This window comes from Schistocerca nitens, chromosome 1 (assembly GCF_023898315.1).
Source record: "Schistocerca nitens isolate TAMUIC-IGC-003100 chromosome 1, iqSchNite1.1, whole genome shotgun sequence".
Lineage (NCBI taxonomy): Eukaryota > Metazoa > Arthropoda > Insecta > Orthoptera > Acrididae > Schistocerca > Schistocerca nitens.
Window position 1 is genome coordinate 1,095,228,550 of NC_064614.1, and position 10,431 is coordinate 1,095,238,980.

The window sequence follows — 10,431 nt, forward strand, 5'->3', positions numbered from 1 at the left end:
AGATGCACTAGATGTTTCTTCACATCTCAGACTTATCGTCCGTAGTTTCCTTTTTCACTACAGGTATCATTCGCATATTCTGCTAATGTAAAAATTTCACATCCGAATACAAGTGTTCTAGTACTTGCAATAACAGCAGTAATTTTAAGCATTTTCTACATCTGCTGTTATTACTGGTTAGAGGATATCTGTAGACGGCTGCAGTGGTCTGACATTACCTGGCTCTTTGCCTAGAAGCTCTGGCAACAAATAAAAGCTGTTGCTACTTCAGACGTCCAATGTCTTTTGCACGGCAACGATAATTCCACCTCTGATGCTGCACAATGTAGCCCTTATCAGCGAATTAATAATTAAATTTGCCTTTATCTATAACTATAATCCGAATTAACTGGTGGGATCCTAGAGGAACAGTACTCAAGAAAGGGCACGAGCTTTTCCCAGGTGACCTCTTCCTGGAGGACTTAAGCTATCGAGGATTGTTCCAATGACCTGACCGAGCGGAGTGGGGCAATGGCATTTCCACTTCGAGCGCCAAGCGGGAAGGTCCTTGTTTATTTCACTTGCCTCAGCGTCGCTTGTGTGAAGTTTTCCTGGTTAGTGTTGTTCTGTCTGCCGAGTGAGTTGTAGCGCCTCCGCTCCGCCTTACTCTCTGTGTTCGTCTATTGCAGTGGCGTCGGCCGCTCCGCTATGGCTGCCATGGTTTCCACGCGTATTTCACGAACAGGTACTGCGAGCTTTTCTTTCGATAAACGTGACACGTGCAGCCCGGGCCTTTAGAAACCCACGATTGGCTAGTCGATGCAATTGATGTGAACTCTGATCAGGTCCAAACCGCTTCTTTTGACTCAGAGGTACACCTGTTTTACCCGCCAGGTTAGCCGAGAGCGCTAATGCGCTGCTTCCTGGACTCGGGTAGGCGCGCCAGCCCCAGATCGAATCCACCTGGCGGATTATCGACGAGGGCCGGTGTGCCGGCCAGCCTGTATGTGGTTTTTAGGCAGTTTTCCATATCCCGCTAGGTGAATGCCGGGCTGGTCCCCACGTTCCTCCCCAGTTCCACGGCTCGCAGACTTCTGAACAAATTCTCACTATTCCATGGCTTACACTAGATGCAGACAGTAAGGGTACATTTATTCCTTCCTGGAGGGTACGGGGTGGCGACAGGAAGGGCATCCAGCCACCCCTTGGCATTAACATGCCGCATCCGATTAACCAGCAGACCCTGTAGTTCGGGATAAATGCTTGGAAAGAGAGAGAGAGAGAGAGAGAGAGAGAGAGAGAGAGAGAGAGAGAGAGTACCTGTTTAACGTGAAATTTATGGATCTCTTTCACGTTGAAAGATTACCGTCGCGACATGGTTCTCAAGTTCCGTTCAAGCATCTCAATAATTCCGTTAGTACGGTGTCCCTCGCAGATGCTGAAATAGACTATACCAATATCCCGCCGGAGATTGATGACGACTTTCTAAAGGTTTCTTATGGTAACGTGAAAAACGTCCATCGTGAACGTTGGTCTACTCAACACACAGTGTTATAGTGGAATTCGTTCCGTGGAAATACATATCAAACGCAATTTCCACCACACTTACAAGTGTGTGGTTACCGCGTTCGTGTCATGTATATTGGTCCAGAGGAAACCTGCTTGCCATGTTATGAAAGTGGACACGTTCGGTCTAATTTCCCGCGGAGGTTTTTTGTATTAAAGACGTCATTAGTGCAGCGTTGCATATTGACGGGTGCTGATCTTGTTCCTTCCACTCCCGACGTCGGACCAACTTCTGCTTCGGATAGTAATGAGCAAAAATTTAGTTCTGATAATCGTGGTCATGAATTTCCGCCTTTACCTCCGCGATAAGTTCAGAATACTATTGCCCCCAGGAGAGGACCTGTAACAGTGACAAACAAGCGACGTCGAGCTCAAGATGGTGAGGGTGAGGATTTGGCAGTGCCTCCTGCCCCAAGTTCCTCCGCATCGATTGTGTCCCCTGCCCCTCTCGATGCTACGATACCTCCCGTCCGTGGTACGGTGAGTGGCGAAGAATTTATCTCCAGCATCCCTCCTGCTCGCAAAGTGGCTCCTTCTGAGCTCCCTGTTTAGTTTAGTTATGTCATGTTCCGTAGATCATTTTCACGATTATTTTATCGATACGATGTGGAACAAGTCAGATTACACACAAAAAACACACATGAATAGTGCTAATATTAATATTACTGAAATTTTTAGTTCTATACATGCAACTACATTTAGAGGTACACTTTTTTTTTACCAGTTCTGAAACAGAAACTGGTCCATGAAATAGAAGTAGTTCGAAATAAATGATTTTAAGCTAGATTTAAAACTTGATCTGCTACCTGCCAGACACTTTGTTGTTGAGCAAATGATCAAAGATTTTTGTTGCTGAATAATGTTCTCCTTTTTGAACAATTGACAGCTTCAATAACGGATAGGAAAGGTCATTTTTCCCTCTAGTGTTGTACGTATGAACATCACTGTTCTTCTCGAATTGAGATGAATTATTTATAACGAATTTCATTAGCAAATATATGTACTCTGATGGAACAGTTAAAATACCTAACTCCTTGAATAGGTGCCTACATGACGTCCTTGGGTGAACATCACTAATTATTCTCAGTGCTCTCTTTTGTGCAATCAATACTTTATGTCTAAGTGGTGAGTTACCCCAGAAAACTATTCCATAAGACAATATTGAGTGGAAATATGCACAGTACATTAGGAGGCTGATCTGTTTATCACCAATACTAGCGGTTATACGAAGAGCGAAAGAAGCTGAACTTAACTGTTTGAGAGGCTGAGTAATATGCTTCTTCCATTTCAAGTTGTCATCAATGTGAACACCCAAAAATTTGGAGAAATCTGCCCTGTTAACTGAGCCCTGTTCACATGCTATATCAATTGTCGGTATGACTATTCGGTGTACACAACTGGATATAGTGTCTTTTTTTGCCGGCCGGTGTAGCCGTGCGGTTCTAGGCGCTTCAGTCTGGAACCGCGTGACCGCTACGGTCGCAGGTTCGAATCCTGCCTCGGGCATGGATGTGTGTGATGTCCTTAGGTTAGTTAGATTTAAATAGTTCTAAGTTCTAGGGGACTGATGACCTAAGATGTTAAGTCCCACAGTGCTCAGAGCCATTTGAACCATTTTTTTTGTCTTTTTTTCAAAATTAAGGTAGAGTCCATTTTCTGAGAACCACTTAATAATTCTTTGAAAGACATCCTTAACAATATCTTCAGCTGCTTTTTCTGGAATGGGATTTATTATAACACTCTTGTCAACTGCAAAAAAGTATTAGTTCCGCTTGCTGAACGTTAAGTGAGAGGTCATTCACATGAATAAGGAACATCAGAGGACCACACACACCCCTGTGTGTGGAGAGGGAGCGAAGTCCTCCTCCCCTCACCCCCCCCCCCCCACCCTCGTCTCTGTGTACTTCGTTACATTCTGTGACGATGCAATGTCCTCCTGCTCCTTCAGCTTCAGCCACCGACGGTTTCCGGAATTTGCCGCCTACAGCAATTCCCGAGGAGAATAAAATTCATCATGTATCACCTGTTGCATCGGTAGTTCCACAGAATGCTTCCGCCTTAGTGACAGGACCTGCATTACATGACCCTTGTTCTGAGGGCAGGAAGCTGTGCCTATGACCCCTCCCACACCTCCATCTGCAGAGGCCACCGTGCGACTTAGCCGACAGAAACAGCGTATACAGCCTGACCGCGCGGTGGCACGTAGGAAATCTAAGAAAAAGGTTGTGATGACGGGGGTACTGGTCCTCCCATGTTTCATTCATCTGTGGACTCCGCAATGGACCTTGACTCTCAGCTGCCTACCTTATTCTGCTCAGTACGTTCCGTACATCCCTCTATAGCTGTGATCAAAGACCCACGCATAGACGTTGCTTTCCTTAAATGTTAATCGTGTAGAATCAGAATTGCGATTGACTTCGCTGCGTCAGTTCATTTATGATTCATGTGCTGCCACAGTATTCTTACAGAAGGTGTTATCTAGGTATTTCTCCTTACCTGGTTTTTGTGTGATTTTTAATGTAGCACACAAATATTCTATGGGGACCGCCTTTTTCTTTCGCGAAGGCATTCCTATTGCTGAGGTGGGAATGTTGGATTCTCGCACGGGCATAGATTGTCAGCTTTTAATCTTACCTTGGTTCTTTTATATGCTCCTTCTATCACTGGTCGCGCAGTGGATCGTTCGCGTTTTTATAAAGAGGATATTGTTTCTCTGCTGCATAAGAGTCCTCCGGGTACTCTGTTTGGTGGTGATTTTAACAGATCAATTTCCAAATTTTAATTTCTGTCGCGAATTACATGAATTGATGCGCTCCTTCCTCCTGAAAAACGTCTAAATATGTAAATACCTCACTTTAGTTAAATTTATCCACTTTACTGCGACTTCTATTAGTAGGTTAGATAGGTTCTTCTTATCAGACAGCCTGCGTGATTGTATTTTTAATGTTGAAATCATCCCAGCTTCCTTTATGGATCACTGTGCTGTCACTACAACCGTCAGTCTAGAACGGTAAATTGTTTCGCACTCCGTGCATATTAGACATCGCTCACCTAGCTGACCCCTCTCTCGATGACGTGTTGCGAGCCGTGTGGGAGCGTACTCTACGATCCACTGGAAAGTACTCTTCCATTCTTGACTGGTGGACACAGCTGGCAAAATCGAGGCTCAGGCAAACTTTGATACTTCCGTGCTGCCAAAGTGCAAGACTGTCGGAGAACTTACAAATACAGTATTACTATTCCATCCAGCGTGAAATTTATGCTTCTGAAGATCACGCCCCTCTGCGAAATGCTGATGTTAGGCGTGTAAAGGCAAAATTTTTGATCTTTAAGAGAATACAAGGAAGGCTTGAAATTGCGATCCAAGGCATATTCATTGGTGAAGAAATAACTGACTTCCTTATATCATTTACTTCGGCATCATATCCGACACCGACGCCTGGACGTATCGTGATGGCACAAGCTGATATAGCGTGTGTCTTACACCAATACTATATAGACATCTACGACATCGACGATTCCAGTGAAACTATTTGCGATCCACTAGTCAGCATCTTGGATACGATAATTACAACTAAATATAATGAAACGCTCTTAGCTGCCTTTCAGCCTGAGGACGTTTACAAACTTATTGTGGGATCGCCTTCTCAAAAGCCTCCTGTTCTGGATAGACTTCCCAAGGAATTTTACGTGCGCTTTTGTTAGTTGTTGGATGCTACCTTTACGTCCCTTTTGAATGATGTGTTACAGGGTAGAGTAGTGCAGACCTCGTTCAAAGTGGGAAAAATTGTTTTAATCCCGAAACGCCCTAGACCGGTTGCCCGTAATGGCATTCGCCCAATTGCTTTGTTAAACTTTGATTATAAGACTGTGGCGAGAGCAGTTAATAGTAGGATGTCGGCTCTGAAGGAGAGGATTGTTGCAAAATGGTTCAAATGGCTCTGAGCTCTATTAGGCTTAACTCCTGAGGTCATCAGTCCCCTAGAACATAGAACTACTTAAGCCTAACTAACCTAAAGTCAACACACACATCCATGCCCGAGGCAGGATTCGAACCTGCGACCGTAGCGGTCGCGCGGCTCCAGACTAACCTAAGGACATCACACACATCCATGCCCGAGGCAGGATTCGAACCTGCGACGGTAGCCGTCGCGCGGTTCCAGACTGTAGCGCCTAGAACCGCTCGGCCACCCCGGCCGGCGATTGTTGCAAAACATCAAAGCTGCGTTCCTGGTCGTACCATTCTTACCCCTGTAGTCGAGTGTCGTGACGTGGTTTCGGTTGCTGCTGTAACGTTCGTTCCTTGAGCCCCTGCTTTTCTAGACTTCGGAAAGGCATTGGATCGTGTTAATCACGACTTTCTGCTTCGGATTCTGGAAGCAGTTGGTTTTACTGTTGACGCAAGGCGAGTGCTCTCAAATCTGTTTACGGGTGTTTCACCTTCGGTGGTTGTTAATTGCCAGTCGCGAAGTGCCTCAAGAAAGCCCGCTGTCAATGACTTTGTTTGTGTTGTCTCTGGAGCCCATATTTCGCATGCTACCATCCCAGCTGAAGGATTGGACGCTTTCCGGAGGGACTATAGCTGTTCGTGCGTACGCGGATGACTTGATGTTTCTACTCCGCAATCCTGCAGAGATACCTCGACTGAAGGCTGCAGTCGATGAAGGTGTAAGTAGGCTGTTGAGGTTTTTTTTTGGTAACGCCACCTCTGTATGAAAATCACTGGCTGTGCTGTGTGCAGTCTGTGGCTGCTTTGCATTGTTGTAATACTCGCCATTGTATTGTTAGGCAGCTGGCTGTGAACAGCGCGTAGCGTTGCGCAGTTGGAGGTGAGCCGCCAGCAGTGGTGGATGTGGAGAGAGAGATGGCGGAGTTTTGAAATTTGTCATAAACTGCTCTATATATATATATATATATATATATATATATATATATATATATATATATATATATATATATGATGACTATTAAGGTAAATACAACGTTTGTTCTCTATTAATATCTTTCATTTGCTAACTATCCCTATCAGTAGTTAGTGCCTTCCATAGTTTGAATCTTTTATTTAGCTGGCAGTAGTGGCGCTCGTTGTATTGCAGTAGTGGGAGTAACCAAGATTTTTGTGAGGTAAGTGATTTGTGAAAAGTACAGGTTAATGTTAGTCGGGGCCATTCTCTTGTAGAGATTATTGAAAGTCAGATTGCGTTGCGCTAAAAAAATATTGTGTGTCAGTTTAAGCACAGTCATGTATAAATTTTAAAAGGGGACGCTTCAAAGGTAAATGCAGACTTCTTACTTAGCGAGGTTTTGATGACGCGATTGTTCCATGGGCTACTGCAGTAGATCGGCGTACGTCTGTCGGTTTCATCACTGACCGGGGTCCTCTTAAAATGGCGACGCTCAGCTGGAAGCCTGTTACGGAAAAAAGTCAGGGAACGATACTAGAACATGAAAGGCGTTCTCTTACTCTGCTCCAGAAAGTCCATATACTGGATACATATGTCTTATGCAAAGCTCATTGCGTGGCCCAAGTTTATCCGCTTCCCTCGATGATTCCAAAGAAACTACAACAATTGTCAGGTCGTTTCTTATCGAAAAGGTATATGTTTCGCTTACGGTATGAGGTGGTCACTTTCCTTTGGAAGGGGGGGGGGAGGGGTTGGGCCTGCCTGATATACGAAGGAAGACACAGATGGTATATGTGCGACTTACTGTTTTGACTCGACTCAAGAAATTCACACATTCACGTCTCATTTATTTCTGTGTCCGTCGTGCTAATCTTGTACCAGATATTGATATTGTTGGCATAAATTATAAGTGAAAACACACATTCGGTGAGCTATTTAGGGGCGGACATTTTACGGAGACCCGTCCTCACCATGAAATTCCTGAAGACTCGTTGCAAAGCAGTCCCTTGCCCAAAACTCGTTGAAAGAGAATTGCCGCAAACAACCTGGACGACAGTTTGAGTTCAAAGGCTTGGAGTCTGGCAGTGGTTGCCTTTGTAAGGGTCCATGTTTCCACACCGTACAAGAGAACTGAGAACACATAGCACCGGAGGAGCCGCATTTCTGTGTACATGGTGAGATCGTGACTCTTGAAGGCTGAGCTCATCAGGTTGGAAACATTCCTCGCCTTTCCGATGCGACACTTTATCTCCTGCAAGTTGACCCACGCTTCGTTAATGATGGTGCCCAGGTACGGGTACTGTGAAACTCGCTCTATGCTTGTGCCATTGATGCACAGATTCACACCTCGAATGTTCTTCCTGCTGACGATCATAAATTTTGTTTTGTTTATGTTGATGTCCAAGCCGTATTTCTTGCTCGTTTCAGAAATTTTGTTTATCAGCTTCTGCAGCCCTTCCATTGTATCCGCAAACACCACGGTGTCATCTGCATAACGAAAATTGTTGAGTGTGACCCCATTCACTGAGATTCCTTCTCCCACGTCAAGTAAGGAGGCTTCTTTGAGTATGTGTTCTGAATACATGTTAAGAGTATCGGTGATATTATACAGCCCTGCCTGGCGCCACGTCGTATTCTCACTTGTTCTGATTGGTCTTGATCTATTCTAATGACTGCATATTGGTTCCAGTGTAAACTGGAGTCAATCTGCTGTCATGAGAACAGATCAAGACTAAACAACTTTTGCCGAAATTAAAAGCAAGAGTGGCTGTTAAATAAAGGGGAGAGAGCAGGTAAGTGGAAAGATTACATTGGAGGCCTGTATCAGGACGAAGACTTGTCTGATGACGTGATAATAGAAGCCGGCCGCGGTGGTCTAGCGGTTCTGGCGCTGCAGTCCGGAACCGCGGGACTGCTACGGTCGCAGGTTCGAATCCTGCCTCGGGCATGGGTGTGTGTGATGTCCTTAGGTTAGTTAGGTTTAAGTAGTTCTAAGTTCTAGGGGACTTATGACCTAAGATGTTGAGTCCCATAGTGCTCAGAGCCATTTTTTTGATAATAGAAGAAGAAATAGGGGTCGGTATAGAAGAGATAGGGGATCTAGTATTTGGATCAGAATTTAAAAGAGCTTTGGAAGATTTTAGATCGAGTTAGGCAGTAGGGATGAATAACATTTCATCAGAATTTCTAAAATCATTGGGGTGAGGGGGGGGGGGGGGGGGAGTAGCAACAGAACGACTATTCACGTCGATGTGTACAATGTATGAGTCTGGCGGTACAACATCTGACTTTCGGAAAAACGTCACCCACACCCATACAATTCCGAAGATTGAAGTACACTGCAAACATCGCAACACAACAGGAAATAACAGGACAGTGTGGAGTGGACACTCATTTGTCACACTGGAAAAGCACACACACTAGTTCAGGTAACTACACAACACTCTTATGGGTAATATTACATGTAAATGAAACACACACACAATCCTGACATGTTTATCAATATTTTACTAATCCCTTGCTTATTAACCGCCACAATGGTATTATATGCTCTCTACATGGAACTAGACGTCAGTTAACAGAATTTTTGAATGTCAACTTATTCTTCCGTCGTTTCTCGGTAGAACAACATCATAATAAATGAAAAGCAGTATACTGCTGATGTTCTACAAGATAAATGTTTTAAGTTAACCAGTTTTCTGCTTACAAAGTTAGCCGAAAACCGGTTACCTCAATAAATTATCCTGTAGAACATAAGCAATATAGGTTTATTAAACTTAATGGGCGGTAGTGTACATATCTGATGTGAACAAACTGTCAGACTTGACCACAGTTTTCTCCCATTTGATTGGCCGTTTCGAAAGCCGCTAAAATGACGGTCACGAGGTTTTGAATAGCGTAAATTCTTTACGCGGACCCACAGAAAGTAGGCCAGCGGTGCCCAATCTGGTGATCTTGGTGGCCAGCCAACTGTCTTCCTCTCCTATACACTTGTCAGCAAGTGCTACACCCAGATTCGTTCGAGCAATGTTACTTAAGCGGACTGTCGTAAGAATGTGTCGGCTTGCCATTAATAAAGCGTACTCAGATTGCAACAACTGGCATTAGAATTTCACTCTCTTCTGCAACTTAGACACTTAGGCCCCGAGAACTCAAAGCTAGTAGTGTTTTCATATCATTCTCCTATCTACAGCAAACACGTTTTCGGCTACTTTATCGACCTTCGAAGTTTGTAAAGAAGTTTTTATTCATCTGAGAGGCTTAGCGCGGGTGTTGAGATACTGGATTCTGTCCAGAAGGAATAAGGTTCACATTCCCGAATGAACAATCCTGATATAGCTATGTCGCGGTTTTATTAAGTGATTTGACGTGAATGGCAGTATGATTTATGAAACAGACCTCAATCGCTTACTTCCTTCGCGTACCTCCAACTGCGCTTGTTGGTTGTCCCCAACGACCTCTACATTGACGAGCCGTTAATCTTAAACCTCCTTTCCATCATTCCTTCGGCTCTTAGCCTATCCATATTTCTGTTATCAGATCGGAATGTTTGCTGCTAACTACGAAGGTGCTTATCAATCAATTTCTCAGTTTCATTTTTTGATCTGGCGTATTTGCCCATTCTTTGTGAAATTAGTTTATTCCAAGCAACCATTAAATCTGAAACAGCCGTATTTTCGCTTCACTCCCTCTACTTAATGAAGTCGAACAGCTGGAGGTTGTTTGGTTCCAGGATATATACGGCGTCAATATGCGGTATGCTTCTTTAGCTGCTATGGTAGCTCAGAACATAATTATAGCCTGCTTTGTAGCCTGTTGGTATGACCATGGGACGTAAACAATTCCCTGACTTCTACAAGTTTTTGGTACAAGGCAAGAAATGTAGACATCACATGTTTGTGCAGATCTCTTGCAATCGCTTGCGCTACATTCGATGACATTCCAGATCGACATGATTAATATCCCACCCATCTGTGGGAAG